We start from the raw sequence: 19,409 nt of genomic DNA on the forward strand, positions 1-19,409 counted from the left end.
GTTCTTCTAAACTTTGGACAAAAATATTATACCTGTCTATCACCCTAGGTCAATTATCCTTACACTATACCTTTTATTCATTACTATAATAACTTACGTTCCTGCATTATTTTTTTCCTACCCCCCTTATTGTATTTCATATTATTTTTCTATCTCTGGTCCTCTGTTCATCCTTCAACTCTTATAATGCATGGATCTACAATTGATGGTTGTTGAGCAATGCTGTGTATCTAGGTGTTGAATTACATTCTAGAGTAGCAGTGGCTTAAATACAATAGAGATTGAATTGAGGGGCTTTCTGTTTTGGTCATAAATCGGTAATCTGTGGTTGTATTAGATTTGTATGTAAGTGCACAAAAAGAAAGAGAGAGTGATATTACCAATCTAAAAGTGTGAACATCTATTGTCAGCCAACTAAAAAGGTCTAGGTTTGTTATATCTGAAAAATTATAATCTTGTTTAGTATTAATCTTGCTCCCATTTTCAAATGGACAGAACAAGAAACTCAAGAAAATTGTCAAATCAAGGAATAGCATCTACCACCCAATACAAACAGGCAACGGAGCTATCAGTGGCAAATCTAGAGGAGAGTATTGCAAGTGCTATACAAATGCAATTGAAAAACATCATTAATGAAAAGTGTGAAAACTTAAAGAAAAACATAAGGGAGGAAGCCATAGCTAAAGAAGTGCAAATCACAAACAAGGTGATATGTGACAAAGGAGAAGCCATAAAGGAGGCCATAATAAAGGCTTTTCAAAGAAAAATGGATGAATTCATAGAATCCACAATAAAAAGTTGACTGAAATGCAACAAATGTCCAAAGAGAATAAAGCTGCTGAGATAACCATTCAAAGGAAAATCAAGGAGCAAAAGAAATCCATACATGATCTAAAACAAGAATTGCAAGGCATCAAAAATTAGCAATTAGAAGCAAGGGAGATGAAGAATACAGTACAAACCAGGTTATACAATGGAGAAGAGAGAATTTTGGGGATTGAAGATAATTTAGTTGTTATAGACAATGAAGAGGAAATGAGTCAATTCAAATCCAGGAAATATAAAAAAGCTTTAGGAGGTCCAAAATACAATTCGGAAGCCTAATTTAAGGCTAATTGGTATTGAAGAGAGTCTAGACAAAAAGGTCAATTGTACTGGAAATATACTTCAGGGAATCATCTCAGAGAACTTCCCAAATATCCGGAAGTGCAGGCCCATCCAGATACAAGAAGCTTTTAGAAGCCCTAAGAGACCTGACCAGAAAAGAACATCCCACAGCCACACTATAATCCAAAGTGGATCAATAGAGACCAAAGAAAGGATCATAAAGACAGCCAGGGAGAAGGGATCAAACACCTACAAAGGCAAACCAGTCAGAACAACCACAGATTTCTCAGCAGAGACCATGCAAGCAAGAAGAGATTGGATGGATATATGTCATGCCCTGAAGTCAAATAACTACCAACCAAGAATACTGTACCCAGATAAGCTCTCATTCATAACTGAGGGAACAATAAAAACATTCCATTCCAGCGAAAAGCTTCAACATTACTTAGCAACCAAATCAACATTACAGAAAATTCTTAAAGATGTTGTACACATAGAAAACCAACACAAATGTAATACAGAGAAAGAAATGTCACATAAAACTGATACCATCTAAGTACCACAAGAATTGTAAAGACACAGGGCCTAATGAAAGCTTTCTAAAATGGCAGGAACTAATAAATATTTCTCAATCCTGACTCTCAGTATCAATGGACTAAACTCCCCAATTAAATGACATAGACTATCTAGTTGGATCAAAAAGCAAGGTCCATCATTCTGCTGTCATCAAGAGACACATGTTACCCAAAAAACAAACATTTTGGAAAGTGAGAGGTTGGAAGAAAGTCTATCAGGCTAAGGGCCCCCATAAATAGGCTGGAGTTGCCATCCTAATATTAGATAAAATGGACTTCAAACTTAAATTAGTGAGAAAAGACAAAGAAGGTTACTACATGCAACTAAAGGGGTCTTTCGTCCAGGAGGATATAACCATCCTAAATATTTACACACCTAACTCGTAAAACCTAACTTCATCAAGCAAACTTTACTTTCACTGAAAACATACATAGAATGAAACACACAGATTGTTGGTGACTTAACACAACACTCTCACCTATGGACACATTAACCAGGCAAAAACTCAACAGAGAAATCTTACATTTGAACAACTGTATAGAGCAACTAGATCTAAGAGACATCTACAGATTACTCCACATAGCAACAATACAATATACGTTTTTTTCAGCAGCACAGGGAACATTTTCCAAAATAGACCACATTTTAGGACATAAAACAAACCTGGGCTGAATCAGAAGCACTGAAATTATTCCCTCCACTCTCTCAGAACACAAGGGCATCAAATTGGAACTAAACACCCATCTACACCAGTGAAAACCCTGTAACACATGGAGACTGAACAACACATTGTTGAATCACCAATGAGTCATCAAGGATATCAGAACAGAAATCCAACAGTTTAGGAGATTTAGCAAAAAGGAGTACACAAAATATCATCTCCTTTCAGACACGGCAAAGGCAGTACTCAGAGGTAAATTTATAGCTCTGAGTGCCTACAATAACAAATTGAAAATATCACAAACAAACAATTTAATGTGTCACTGCAAGCTCCTGGGAAAAGAGGAACAAACCAACCCTAATCACAGTAGAAGGAAGAAATTATTAAAAATCAAAGTAGAATTAAATGAATTGGAGTCCAAAAAAAGTTATAGAAAGAATGAACAAAACAAGGAGTTGGTTCTTTGAAAAAATTAAAAAACTGACAGACCCTTACCAAATCTTACCAAAAAAAAGAGGGTAGCATACCGAAAGAAACAAAATCACAGACGAAAATGGTAATATCACGACAGAAATTACCAAGGTCCAGAGCATCATGAGGGAATACTTCTCAAAACTTTTTGCCAACAAATTTGAGAATCTAGAAGAAATGGATGAATTTCTAGACAATATTAACATACCCATACTGAACCAAGAAGAACTAACCCAACTAAACAGGCTTATTTCAAGCACTAAAACAGAAACTGCAATAAGAGACCTTCCACCTAACAAAAGCCCAGGGCCGGATGGATTCACAGCTGAATTCTATAAGGTATTCAAAGCAGAGCTCACACCAATACTCTTCAAGCACTTCAATGAAATTAAAAATGAAGGCTCTTTACCAAGCTGATTCTATGAAGCCAGTATAACCCTCATCCCCAAACCAGACAGACATTCATCAAAGACAGAGAATTATTGACCCATTTCTTTGATGAACATTGATGGAATACTTCTCAACAAAATACTGGCCAAAAGTCTACAACAACTCATCAAAAAAATTATACACTCTAATTATACACATCAAAAGGAGCAAGGACAAAAATCACATAATTCTCTCCAAAGAAGCAACCATCCCATTAAAAGATGGGTCAAAGAATTAAAGAGAGTCTTCTCTGAAGAAGAAACAAAAATGGCCTATAGAAACACGAAGAGATGCTCAACAGCTCTGGTCATAAAAAATGCAAATCAAAACAACTCTAAGATTCCACGTCACTCCAGTTAGAATGGTCATGATATTACCATTTTCATCTGCGATTTTGTTTATTTTGGTATGCTCACCTCTTTTTTTAGTATGATTTCCTAAGGGTTTGTCAATTTGTTAATTATTTCAAAGAACCAACTCCTTGGTTTGTTGATTCTTTCTATAGTTTTTTTTTGGGGATTCCAAATCATTTAATTCTGCCTTGATTTTAATAATTTGCTGGTTGGTGGTTGGTGTGTTGCTCTTTTTCCAGGAGCTTAAGGTTACACATTTACTTGTTTGTTTCCGATTTTTCCAACTTGTTGTTGTAGGAACTCAGAGCTATAAATTTTCCTCTGAGTAATGCCTTTGCCATGTCCCAAAGGAGCTGGTATTTTGTGTGCTTCTTTTTGTTAAATTTCTTGTGAGATACAGAGACCTGAGTCACAGAGGAAAAATGTAGAAATCCGGCACGAAGAAGACAGCTGGGACCGGTTCCAGCCACTCAGAGTGGCTGCGGAGACAAAGTGGCTCTTCTGAATCTAAGCAGAACTGCTGCTCAGCGCTGCAAACCTATCGGCTGCAGACAGACCAACACGGAGCCTGCAGGAGACCAGAGCTGACACCCGGCCGTGCAGGGACCTGCCAGCTTCATGGAACGGGAAAATTCAGGAATTTGTGAGTACCTCTGAGGAGAAGTTTCCACTTCTGCTCGACGATTGGCATTGGGAGGGAGCCCCTCCCCAACAAGCTGAGAGCAGCGCCATCTTGAATACTAGCAAGGACCTGGCCAAAGCAATTATAACATGGGAGGTGTTGCTGGCTGCACCATCTTTCTTACTGGCAAAGGATTTCCCAGAAATCCTTTAGCCAGAAATCCGGCCCCAGCAATGCTTAAGTCCATCCCCTGTGCCAGCCACAAGCCTGGTAAACAAAACCCGCCTACAAATCTTTCAGCTTGTTTTCACAAACAATCAGAACTGAAAGACCTCACAGCCAAATCACAAAAGAAAGACTTTCTGAAGTATTTGGATCCCAAATTTAGTGGAGACACAAGTTTCCTTTCCTGCGCTGACCCTCTGCAGAAAAAAAAATCCTGAAGAATATACTTTTTTATTTTTTTTGTTCTTTTTCTTTGTTTGGGTTTTTTTTCTTTTTTTTTCTTCCATCCCTTTTTTATTTGCATTTTTAGGTGTTCTTAATTTCTCTGTACCACCCTACCAAAAACTTTTTTGTCTCTTTCCTCTCCAGCATCCCTCTGTCACTGTGGTTGTTCCTGGGAACATAGTGACAGCTCTGGGTACAGTCTGAATACAAACGATATCTATACTGGTACAGTCACCTGCTTTTTAATCTCCTGGTCTCAACCCTAGTATTTCTTAAGTAAGAGCATAGAATAGTGAGGAATCTCCCCCCACCTTTTTATTTTTCTTTTCGTTTTTTGATTTTGTTTTTTTTTTCTTGTTGGTGTTGTTGTTCTTGATTTTGTTTGTTTCTTTTTGTTTTTTCTTTCTCTATTTTTCGTTCTGTATGGGTTTTTTTTTGTTTTTCTGCGCTTGTTGTTGTTTTTTTCTTACTTTGCTTTTTCTTTCTTTCTTCTTAAAATTTTTCATCATTGAAATCTCCTATATCTACCTCCTTCTTTTCTTGATATATTCTTCTTATTACCCTTCTTATTTTCATAAGTTTTATCTAATCCTTTCCAAATTTGTACTCAAATACGCTACCCGTTTATCAACTTAGGTTAGTTACCCTTATGCTATATCTATTCTTCATTACTATAATAATCTTACACTCCTACCTTATTCCCTCGTACCTCCCCTATTCTCTCTCATACTATTTTTCTATCTCTGGTCCTCTGTTCATCTTTCAACCCTTATAATGCACAGATCTACATTTGATGGTTGTTGATCAATACTGTTTATCTAGGTGTTCAATTACATTTTAGGTCCAGAGGGACCTAAATACAGTAGAGATTGGATTGAGAGGCTTATTGTTTTGGTCATAAATCAGTTATAAGTCGTTATATTAGAGGGGTCTGTAAGTGCACAAACAGAAAGAGTGATAATACCGATCAAAAACTGTGAATATCTAGTGTCTGCCAGCTAAAGAGGTCTAGGTTGTTATATCTGAAAAATTATAATCTTGTTTAGTATTAAGCTATTTTTGTCTATTCTTTCCTTGGCTATTAATCTATAAATGTTTTACATTCTGAGCATATGAAAATATGGAACATCTTTTTTAACCATCTAATTTTATTGTAATTAATAGAAGAGTTACATTGTATACACCAGATGGTAGGTGCATTACTTCACAAATATTCATACCCTTTCTCATGTCTTGGTCCCCAGTTCTCTTCCTCCACCCATGCCCCTCATCTTGTTTACCCCCTTCCCTATCCTATCTGAAATAACCAAATAAGCTTATGTACAATTTATCACATAACAGGGTAAAATACTGTAACAGCATGAGAAAACCAAGGGAGAGCAAAAGAGAAGAGAGATAACATATTACATTAAGGACAACAATCAGTCATTATATGGCTTTTGTTTCTATAACCTAGATACATAAGTCCATATAGGAGCATTCTTAAGGGGAAAATGCTAACAAAATATATGTAAGGATTAAACAGCATAGTGAAGTATAGGCAGAAAGTTAGTGTAATTTAAAATATAGAATAATATCTATAATTCTAGACACTCAGGAAACTGTTGATTGGTGATCATGGTTTGAATACAACCAGAAGAATAATTCTTATCTCTAATTGCCCAGCAAATAGCCAAATATGATGTTGGTAGTTGAAGTAGTAAAGCCACAGCTTTAATCAAACACCCAGGGATGATAGGCAGGTTTTAAGTTCAAGCTCCAGGACAGGTAATTTAAACACAAATTTTAGCAAAGAATTATGAAAGAAACAGTAAAAGAAGTGGCATTGAAAGCCAGAACAACAGTTGGAATTTTAGCCAAGACTGCAGGAACAGTTACAATGAATGCAACTCCAAATGCAGTTTGTTGTAGCATGCAGGTGACTGTGTTGGAAAGGCCAATAAAGAGCAAACGACAGAGAAATCAGAAGATGAGGGAGATGAGCAGGTTGTTGTTGAGAGCCTGGTTATTACCCTTAACAATACGGGTGTTCTGATGTTTCACAAACACCCCAAGAACAACTGCTGTGACTGTAGATAAAACAAGAGATATACATGTTAAGATATCCGTAACGGCCCTCCATAACCAGCATACTTGTTGCTCTTTGCAAGCACTTGTTTCTCTCTCTTGGCAACTCAGACATTGCTCCACATAGGGTGCAGAACTCAAATTACAACCAGGCCCCCTTAAAGAATTTAAAGGGAGGAGAAGGAAGATGGCGCCGAGACGATAGGGACGCTGCCTAGCTTTCTCTGACAAAAAGACAGAACCAGGGAGTCCCACGAGCCAACTACCTAAAGAAATCCACAACAACAAACTCAAAAAGCAACGGAGAAGGACTCAAACCGGAAAAGAAATCCAGACAAAGCTCACATCCAACTTTCTCAAAGAATTCGGAACGCGAGGACCCCTCCCCCACCTCTCTCCCAAAGCCGCGGAAAGCCGCGGCCTGGACCTCTGCACGTCTTTCAAGGCTTATACTGCATGAATCTACACTTGATGGCTGTTGAGCAACACTGTATATCTAGGTGTTTAATTATTCTCTAGGCTCAGAGGGACTTAAAGACAATAGAGATTGGATTGAGAGGCTTATTGTTAGGGATATAAATCGCTTATCAGTGAATTATTAGACTAGTCGGTAACTGCACAAAAAGAAAGAGTGATAACACCAATCAAAACTTGTGAACATCTAGAGTGTGCCAGCTACAGAGGTCTAGGTTGTTTATATCTGAAAAACGATAATCATGTTTAGTATTAATCTTGCTCCCATTTTCAAATGGGCAGAACAAGAAACTCAAGAAAAATGTCAAATCAAGAAACAACATCCCCCAGCCCCCCTAACCCAATGTAAACAGCCAATGGAACAGTCAATGGCAAACCTAGAGGAGAGTCTTCCAAGTGCTTTACAAATGCAATTGATAAACATCATTAATGAAAAATGTGAAAATATAAAGAAAGAGATAAGGGAGGAAGCCATAGCTGAACAAAAGGAAACCACAAACAAGGTGATAAGTGAAAAAGAAGAAGCCATAAAGGAGGTCATAACAAAGGTTTTTCAAAGAAAGATGAATGAATTCATAGAATCCACAAATAAAAAGGTGACCGAACTCCAGCAAATGTTCAAAGAAAATAAAGCTACTGAGCTAACCACTCAAATGGAAATCAAGGAGCTAAAGAAATCCATACATGATCTAAAAGAAGAGATGCAAGGCATCAAAAATGAGCAATTAGAAGCAAGGGAGATGAAAAATAAAGTAGATAGCTTTGATAGCATGTTAGACAATGTAGAGGAGAGAATTTCCGGGGCTGAAGATAACTTAGTTATTATAGAGAAGGAACAGAAAATGAGTCAATCCAATCTAGGAAAAATGAGAGAGCGCTACAGGAGGTCCAAGATACAATTAGGAAGCCTAATTTAAGGCTAATTGGTATTGAGGAGGGTGTGGAGAAAGAGGTCAATGGTATTGGAAGTATACTTCAGGGAATCATCACAGAGAATTTCCCAAATATCCAGAAGGACAGACCCATCCAGATACAAGAAGCTTTTAGAACCCCAAACAGACCTGACCAGAAAAGAACATCCCATCGCCACATTGTAATCCGAACTGGATCAATAGAAACCAAAAAAAGGATCCTAAAGGCAGCCAGGGAAAAGGGTTCAGTAACCTATAAAGAAAACCAATCAGAATAACCACAGATTACTCAGGAGAGACCATGCATGCAAGAAGTGACTGGAAGCATATATGTCATGCCCTTAAGTCAAATAACTACCAACAAAGAATACTGAAGCCAGCTAAGCTCTCATTCATAACTGAGGGAACAATAAAAACATTCCATTCCAGGGAAAAGCTGCAACAATATGTCGCAATAAAACCAACACTACAGAGAATTCTGAAAGATGTTCTATACATAGAAAACCAAAATAAATGCAATATAGGGAAAGAAATGGCACCTAAACAGCATACCATCTAAGGACCACAAGAACTGTCAAGACGCAGGCCCAAATAATAGCTTTTAAAAATGGTGGGACATAATAAATATCTCTCAAACCTAACTCTCAATATCAATGGACTTAACTCTCCAATTAAACAGCATAGGCTGTCTAGTTGGATCAAAAAGCAAGAGCCATCGTTCTGCTGTGTTCAAGAGACACATCTTACCCAAAAATACAATCATCTTTTGAAAGTGAGAGGTTGGAATAAACTCTATCAAGCTAACGGCCCCCATAAACAGGCTGGAGTTGCCATCCTCATGTCAGATAAAATAGACTTCAAACCAAAATTAGTAAGAAAAGACAAAGAAGGTTACTACATACTACTAAAGGGATCTTTCCTCCAGGAAGACATAAAGATCCTAAATATTTACACACCCAATCCCGGAGCTCCAAACTTCATCAAGCAAACTTTTTTTTACACTGAAACCATACATAGATCGAAATACAGTGATTGTCGGTGACTTTAACACACCACTCTCACCTATGGACAGATCAACAAGGCAAAAACTCAACAGAGAAACCTTAGAACTGAACTACTATATAGAACAATTAGATCTTACAGACATCTGCAGAATATTCCACCCAGCAACAACACAATATCCGTTTTTCTCAGCAGCACATGGAACATTTTCCAAAATAGATCACATCTTAGGCCATATAACAAACCTGGACAGATTCAGAATCACAGAAATTATTCCATGCACACTCTCAGACCACAAAGGCATCAAACTGGATCTGAACACACATCTCCACCAACGAAAACCATGTAACTCATGGAGACTGAGCAACACATTGTTGAATCACCAATGGGTTATCGAAGAGATCAGAACAGAAATCCAACAGTTTATGAAATTTAACATTAAGGAACACACAAAATACCAACTCCTTTGGGACACAGCAAAGGCAGTACTCAGAGGAAAATTTATAGCGCTGAGTGCCTACAACAACAAGTTGGAACAATTGTAAACCAACAAGTTAATGTCTCACCTTAAGCTCCTGGAAAAAGAGCAACAAACCAACCCTAATCCCAGTAGAAGAAAGCAAATTATTAAAATCAAAGCAGAATTAAATAATTTGAAAACCAAAGAAAAACTATAGAAAGAATCAACAAACAAGGAGTTGGTTCTTTGAAAGAATTAACAAAAGTGACAAGCCCTTAGCAAATCTTACCAAAAAAAGAAGAGAGTATATCGAAATAAACAAAATCGCAGATGAAAATGGTAATATCATGACAGAAATTACCAAGATCCAGAATATCATGAGGGAATACTTCTCAAACCTTTATACAAACAAATTTGAGAATCTAGATGAAATGAATGAATTCCTAGCAAATATTAACATTCCCACACTGAACCAAGAAGAACTAAGCCAACTCAACAGGCCTATTTCAAGCTCTAAAATAGAAATGGCAATTAGAGAACTTCCACCTTAGAAAAGCCCAGGGCCAGATGGATTCACAGCTGAATTCTATAAGGTCTTCAAAGCAGAGCTCACACCAATACTCCTCGAGCTCTTCAAAGAAATTGAAAATGAAGGTTCCTTACCAAATTCATTCTATGAAGCCAGTATAACCCTAATCCCCAAACCAGACAGAGATTCATCAAAGAAAGAGAACTATAGACCTATATCTTTGATGAGCATCTATGCCAAACTTCTCAACAAAATACTGGCCAACCATCTACAACAACTCATCAAAAAAATTATACACTATGATCAAACTGGATTCATCACAGAGAGGCAAAGCTGGTTCAACATACGCAAATCAATTAATATAATTCAAACACATCAACAGGAGCAAGGACAAAAATCAAATGATTGTCTCAATAGACGAGGAAAAGGCATTTGACAAGATCCAACACCCCTTTATGTTAAAAGCTCTGGAGAAACTAGGAATCCATGGAACATTCCTCAATGTAGTAAAGGCTGTGTATGAGAAACCTACTGCTAGTATTACACTTAATGGTGAACATCTAAAGCCATTCCCTCTAAAATCAGGAACGAGACCAGGATGCCCACTCTCTCCACTCCTCTTTAACATAGTACTAGAATTCCTAGCCAGTGCAATAAGGCAAGAAGCAAACATAAAGGGGATCCAAGTAAGGAAAGAGGAAATAAAACTATCCCTCTTTGCAGATGACATGATTCTGTATTTAAAGAATCCTATAGACTCTACTCCCAAGCTTTTGAGCTGATTCAAAGCTTTGGAAGAGTACCAGGCTATAAAATCAATCTTCAAAAATCGAATGAGGCAATAATCAGGAAAGAAACTCCTTTCACAATAGCCTCAAAGAAAATAAAGCACCTAGGAATTAGCTTAAATAAGAATGTAAAGGACCTTTTTTGACGAAAACTTTAAAACGCTAAAAAAGGAAATTAAAGCAGAAATAAGGAAATGGAAAAACCTCCCATGCTCCTGGATTGGAAGAATCAACATTGTGAAAATGACAATCTTGCCAAGAGCTATCTACAAATTCAATGCAATACCCATCAACAGCCCAATGTCATTCTTTAAAGAAATAGAAGAGGCAATCCAAAATTTCATATGGAATAATAAAAGACCCAGTATAACAAAAACACTTCTTAGCAGAAAGAACAGCGCTGGAGCAATTTCAATTCAAAACTTTAGACTCTATTATAGAGCTATAATTCTCAAAACAGCTTGGTACTGGCACAGGAACAGGCCTGAAGACCAATGGAATAGAAGTGAGGACCCAAATATTAAAACACAGACCTATTGCCACCTAATCTTTGACAAGGGAGCCAAAAAAATATAATGGAAGAAAGACAGCCTCTTCAACAAGTTGTGCTGGCAGAACTGGTTAAGCACCTGCAGAAAACTAAAGCTGGATCCTTCTTTGTCACCTTGAACTAGAATTAAGTCCAAATGGATCAAAGACCTGGAGGTAAAAGCTGACACACTGAAAACTCTACAGGAAGGAATAGGAGATACACTAGGCCTCCTTGGCACAGGTCGAAACTTTCTTAATAAGGAACAAGAATCACAACAAATCAGAGAAAGGCTGGATAAGTGGGACTGCATTAAACTGCAGAGCTTTTGTATGGCGAAGGACGTAGCTAGTAAACTAATCAGGAAGCCTACAGAGTGGGAGAAGTTCTTCACCAACCACACAATGGACAAAGGCCTCATATCTAAAATATATCAACAACTCAAAAAATTGAATCACTCCAAAACTAACCTCCAAAGTAACAACCATCCCATTAAAAAATGGGCCAAAGGCTTAAAGAGAGTCTTCTCTGAAGAAGAAACAAAAATGACCTATAGTCACATGAAGAAATGGTCAACATCTCTGGTCATAAAAGAAATGCAAATCAAAACAACTCTAAGATTCCACCTCACTCCAGCTAGAATGGCCAGGATCAGGAAAACGAATGCCAACAGATGCTGGAGGGGATGTGGCCAGGAGGGATCACTACTACACTGTTGGTGGGAGTGCAACCTCGTTCAACCACTATGGAAAGCAGTGTGGCAGTGCCTCAAAAGGCTAAACATAGAACTCCCCTGTGATCCAGCAATTCCATTACTTGGCATTTACCCAACCACCCAGAAACAAGGACATACTAAACCCACGAGCACAACAATGTTCATTGCAGCACTATTCACCATAGCAAAGATATGGAACCAACCTAGATGTCCCTCAGTTGATGAGTGGATCAACAAGTTGTGGTATTTGTACACAATGGAATTCTATGCTGCTGTCAGAAAGAATGACATCGCCCCATTTGTTAGGAAATGGAAAGACTTAGAAAAAATCATATTAAGTGAAGTAAGCCAGACTCAAAGGAACTTAGGCTCAATGGTTTCCCTCATTCGTCATAATCAGTAGAAACCTTGGGCTCTACTAGCAGAGATTTGCAATAGAGCAAAATCTTGATACATAAGGACATATAATGTGAAGCTAATTGAAAGGACCTCCAGGATAGTGAAACAAAAGCCATATAATGAATGATTGTTGTCCTTAATGTACTATGTTGTCTCTCATCTCCTTTGCTGTCCCTTGGTTATCTCATATTGGTATAGTATCTCACTTTGTTATCTGATATATTGAATTTATTTGTATTTGGATATTTGAAATTTGATAGGGAAGGGGGGAAAACCAAGATGCCAAGAGCTATCTACAAATTCAATGCAATACCCATCAACAGCCCAATGTCATTCTTTAAAGAAATAGAAGAGGCAATCCAAAATTTCATATGGAATAATAAAAGACCCCGTATAACAAAAACACTTCTTAGCAGAAAGAACAGCGCTGGAGCAATTTCAATTCAAAACTTTAGACTCTGTTATAGAGCTATAATTCTCAAAACAGCTTGGTACTGGCACAGGAACAGGCCTGAAGACCAATGGAATAGAAGTGAGGACCCAAATATTAAAACACAGACCTATTGCCACCTAATCTTTGACAAGGGAGCCAAAAAAATATAATGGAAGAAAGACAGCCTCTTCAACAAGTTGTGCTGGCAGAACTGGTTAAGCACCTGCAGAAAACTAAAGCTGGATCCTTCTTTTTCACCTTGCACTAGAATTAAGTCCAAATGGATCAAAGACCTGGAGGTAAAAGCTGACACACTGAAAACTCTACAGGAAGGAATAGGAGATACACTAGGCCTCCTTGGCACAGGTCGAAACTTTCTTAATAAGGAACAAGAATCACAACAAATCAGAGAAAGGCTGGATAAGTGGGACTGCATTAAACTGCAGAGCTTTTGTATGGCAAAGGACATAGCTAGTAAACTAATCAGGAAGCCTACAGAGTGGGAGAAGTTCTTCACCAACCACACAATGGACAAAGGCCTCATATCTAAAATATGTCAACAACTCAAAAAATTGAATCACTCCAAAACTAACCTCCAAAGTAACAACCATTCCATTAAAAAATGGGCCAAAGGCTTAAAGAGAGTCTTCTCTGAAGAAGAAACAAAAATGGCCTATAGACACATGAAGAAATGGTCAACATCTCTGGTCATAAAAGAAATGCAAATCAAAACAACTCTAAGATTCCACCTCACTCCAGCTAGAATGGCCAGGATCAGGAAAACGAATGCCAACAGATGCTGGAGGGGATGTGGCCAGGAGGGATCACTACTACACTGTTGGTGGGAGTGCAACCTCGTTCAACCACTATGGAAAGCAGTGTGGCAGTGCCTCAAAAGGCTAAACATAGAACTCCCCTATGATCCAGCAATTCCACTACTTGGCATTTACCCAACCACCCAGAAACAAGGACATACTAAACCCACGAGCACAACAATATTCATTGCAGCACTATTCACCATAGCAAAGATATGGAACCAACCTAGATGTCCCTCAGTTGATGAGTGGATCAACAAGTTGTGGTATTTGTACACAATGGAATTCTATGCTGCTGTCAGAAAGAATGACATCGCCCCATTTGTTAGGAAATGGAAAGACTTAGAAAAAATCATATTAAGTGAAGTAAGCCAGACTCAAAGGAACTTAGGCTCAATGGTTTCCCTCATTCGTCATAATCAGTAGAAACCTTGGGCTCTACTAGCAGAGATTTGCAATAGAGCAAAATCTTGATACATAAGGACATATAATGTGAAGCTAATTGAAAGGACCTCCAGGATAGTGAAACAAAAGCCATATAATGAATGATTGTTGTCCTTAATGTACTATGTTGTCTCTCATCTCCTTTGCTGTCCCTTGGTTATCTCATATTGGTATAGTATCTCACTTTGTTATCTGATATATTGAATTTATTTGTATTTGGATATTTGAAATTTGATAGGGAAGGGGGGAAAACCAAGATGGGTGAGGGGTGTGGGGGGGGAGGGAAACGGGTACCAAGACATGTGAAAGAGTATCAATGTATGTGAATTAATGCACCTTCTATCTGGCAAATATCATGTAACCCTTTTACTAATTACAATAAAAAAGAAACTAATAACAACAGATGCTGGAGGGGATGTGGCCAGGAGGGATCACTACTACACTCTTGGTAGGAGTGCAAATGCATTCAACCACTATGGAAAACAATATGGCAGTTCCTCAAAAGACTAAACATAGTGCTCACATATGACCCAGCAATTCTATTACTAGGCATTTACGTGATTGTCTATAAACAAGGACATACCTAATCCACGAGCACGATGTTCATTGCAACACTATTTACCATAGCAAAGCTATGGAACCGATCCAGATGCCCCTCAGTTGATGAGTGTATCAACAAGATGTGGTATTTGTACACAATGGAATTCTATGCTGCTATCAGAAAGAATGACATCATCCCATTTTTAGGAAATGTAAAGACTTAGAAAAAAATGTATTAAGTGAAGTAAGCCGGACTCAAAGGAACATATGCTTAATGGGTCATAATCAGTAGAAACCTTGGGCTCTCTTAACAGAGATTTACAATAGAAGAAAACCTAGATACATAAGGCCATATAGTATGGCACTAAATGCAAGGGCCTCCAGGATGTAGAAACAAAAGCCTTCTAATGAATGATTGTTGCCTTAATGTCCTATGTTACTTCTCATCACTTTTGCTGTCCCTTGGATTCTCCTGGTTATCTGCTATATTGTATATATACACATTTGGATATTTGAAATTGGATAGGGAAGGGAGGAAAACAAAATACAACATCCATTCATGTTGAAAGCTCTAGAAAAAATAGGAATAAGAGGTACATTCCTCAAAATAGTTAAAGCCATATATGAAAACCCTACAGCCAGTATTATACTAAATGGTGAAAGACTGGAAACATTTACCTTTAAATCAGGAACTAGACAGGCATGCCCACTTTCTCCACTTCTCTTCAATATAGTGTTGGGACCCTTAGCCAGAGAAATAATGCAAAAAAGGACATCAACGTATCCACAAAGGGAAAGAAGGAATTAAACTATCCCTATTTGCAGATACATTGATCCACCTACTTGAGTCACCCAATATACTCCACTCCCAAACTACTTTAGCAAAGTGGCAGGATACAAAATTAACCTTCAGAAGTCAATAGCATTTTTGTACACCAACAATTCACAAACGGAAGGCCAAATCAAGAAAATGAACCCATTCACAATAGCCCCCAAAAGAATAAAATACTTGGGAATAAACTTAATCAAAGATGTAAAGGAATTATTCAATGAAACTATAAAAGCCTAATGAGAAAATTAAAGAGGACACTAGGAAATGGAAAATCGTCCCATGCTCATGGCTAGGGAGAAGCAAGATAGTAGAAATGGATATATTGCCAAAATTAATATACAATTTCAATGCAATCCCTATCAAAATCCCAAAGACATTCTTTTTTATTGTAATTAATAAAAGGGTACATGATATTTGCCAGATAGAAGGTGCATTAATTCACATACATTGATACCCTTTCACATGTCTTGGTACCCGTTTCCCTCCCCCCTATCGCACCTCCCGTCTTGGTTTTCATCTCTTCCCTATCAAATTTCAAATAATCAAATACAAATAAATTCAATATATCAGATAACAAAGTGAGGTGCTGTAACAATATGAGATACCCAAGGGACAGCCAAGGAGATGAGAGATAACATAGTACCTTAAGGACAACAATCATTCATTATATGGCTTTTGTTTCAATATCCTGGAGGTCCTCTCAATTAGCTTCATACTATATGGCCTTATGTATCAAGGTTTTGCTGTATTGCAGATCTCTATTAAGAGAGCCCAAGGTTTCTACTGGTTATGACAAATGAGGGAAACCATTGAGCCTAAGTTCCTTTGAGTCTGGCTTACTTCACTTAATATGACTTTTTCTAAGTCTTTCCATTTCCTAACAAACGGGTCGATGTCATGTTTTCTGATAGCAGCATAGAATTCCATTGTGTACAAATACCACAACTTGTTGATCCACTCAAAATCCCAAAGACATTCTTATTGAAATAGAGGATTCTTAAAATTTTTATCGTATATTTAACTTACTATAAATGACATTATGAAGTAGTTCGTTCTGATAGTTCTATACATGTGCACAATACATTTGAACTGAATTTGCCCCTTTTCATAGATTTTCTACTAAAGAAATCTAGATGTGATTTTGAGTATCTACCTCTGTTTTACAGAACTTTTTCATGAAAACTGGCTGTTTGGTTTTATACAGATGTACATTCAGCACAAATGTGAATGGATTACAAATAAAAACGTTTGTTATCCAGGCTGGCACTCAGTCCTGACACCCAGCAGTGTGTATTCTTGGGGGAACATATTTTTTGCCACTCGTAGGGACTGAACTCAGGGCCTGAGCACTGTCCTTGGCCTTTCTCAAGGCTAGAATCCCACCACGTGAGCCATACCACCACTATTGGTTTTTTTTTCTATATATGTGGTGATTTCTGAATTGGGAGTTTTAATTTCTGCATTATAGATATTCTGATAATTAGGGGTCTTAAAAAGTGTACAGAAAATTATTTCTGAATAATTATAATAATCTGAGATAGTAATGGGGATGAGAGAAAAAGAGAAAACAATCACAAAAGCAATCAAATACATAAGTAAATAACAGAGATGTTACAGTGAAATTTTTTCATTTAAGATATTAAAATGAAACATTAAAGGCAAACAAATCTGCAATGGCATTATAATCCTCCAATCATTTGTAGTATTGGACATCTAATTTCATGCTGTTCTATAAAAATGTCCAAATATAGTTATATTAAAATTTACCCATTGCAAAAAGTTGTGTATGATTTTCTAGCATATTTACATTGTTAAAGTATTCTCAGCTCTCTTGTATATGCACTCTTACTAGTAAGTTTGATACATTCTTGTATATTCTTCTTGTTCATAGATGGTTCTGCTACTGGACAGGATAATTTCATATATCTTGTACAGGTCTGGTGAAATATATTCTCTTAACTTATCTTGTCTGGAAATATCATTATCCATTTAACCTTCCTATTGAAATGATATTTCTGTTAGGTACATCATCTAAGTGAATAGTTTGCAATTTTACCTTAGAGTTTTGCCTTAGAGTTTTTTTTATTTTGTCTGAATACATGTCTTACAATGCTCTTCTGCTTTTGAGATTTCTAGTGAAGAACCAGCTGTTACAGACATAGGTGCATGTAATTGTTATGGCTCTCTTTACTCTTCTAATCTTGAGAAGCTTCCATAAACATGTATACATATAAGGCACCTTGCTGTAGATGTGCAGATGTCTTGGTTAAGTACTTGATGACCTTTCTGCTTTACAGAGGTTATATAAGCATCCTTGTCTACATTTGGAATTTCAAATTTTGTCATTACTTATAATAAAAATCATTTCAACTTTTGCTTTCATAACCATTTACTGAATCTCCAAAACAGAAATATTTACTTTTGGAAATAATGTTGTCAGGTTGCTTCTCCACATGTGTATGTTCTATTAGTTTTTCTTCACAATCACTATTTTCTTCTTCTTGGAATATATCATGAGAATGATAATCATTCATTTTGAAATGTGACATATACATACACTTTGTTTTGAGAAAATTCATCCTCTCTCTTGCATTTCTATCTTGCGTCCGTTGTTTCCTCTTTAAAAATGTGTTTTGATTTAATATTAATTTCTTCATAATGTCTGTGTATTCACACAAACCCTTGCACAGACGAAGGAAAGAAAAGTGATATTTACATCACCTTACTCATCTATTATTTTCATTCCAGTTTCTCTATTGATAAATATACTAGGAAGACAATAGTTATCATTGCATTTTACGATGGTGACCATGGCACTGGGATTTCAATGTAAAGCTTACTTACAATTCTCTCTTCTTCCCACATGTTGGAGGCTCTTTTCTCTATAAGGAAATACTGAAAGATGAATGAAAGTGTTTTGTTTCATTAGATAAACAAAAATAAAATTCACTGGCCTGACATATAAATTCTGTTTCTGGTTTATCTGGCAGGTGGAGCTGTTAAGTAATTTGGGTCTGCTAGTAGAGCTTTCTATAGATTCTTGCTTAAGGGATACTTTATATTCGAAAGATGCTCTACAAGAGAAGATTTGTTAATTAGCCTGGCGTGCCATATAACCACTTAACATAAACTTTGATTCAAAACACAAGAGTTTTAACAGACTTGAGTTACGTATTCAAGGGAAAGACAAAAGTATATTTGGTGTATCTGGTGAATTATATAGTATTCTAAATATTCACACCCAGAGGCTAAAGGATCATACGTAATGGAGTGCTTGAAAAAGCCTTAGGAGATATGTTCAATTGATCATATAAAATAATATTCTATGAAATTAACTCCAAAAAATGAGACAACAGATATTTCAGTTGCCATTGTTGCTTTTTTTGTTTTCATATCATTCAACCTTGTTTATTCTGCATAACCGTGTTTGTTCTACACAAATGGTAGAACATAATTGAAAAGTAAACTGTGTTACTCACTAGACACTATGTGGAAAATGAAGTGTATGTCTTGTGGGTGGAGACAGGAAGGAAAACCAGGAGAGAGCAACAAAAGGGGAGAGATGGTTCAAAAAGAATTATACTTGCTATTCACTCCTGATTCATGTAACTAATCCCACCACATATCAACTCCACAATAACAATAAAAGTAAAAATCATTAAATAAATAAAAATGTATTATCTGCAGGGAAAAATTGCTGTTCATGAAAGACTATTTTATGTTTAATACACAGCAGATTTATTGTGAAATGTAGTGTAGCAGGGACTAAGCAAGCTGTCTTCCTTGACTCAAGTATTTTTCT

This window comes from Megascapheus bottae, chromosome 35, assembly GCF_031878675.1.
Source record: "Megascapheus bottae isolate mThoBot1 chromosome 35, mThoBot2.hap1, whole genome shotgun sequence".
NCBI lineage: Eukaryota > Metazoa > Chordata > Mammalia > Rodentia > Geomyidae > Megascapheus > Megascapheus bottae.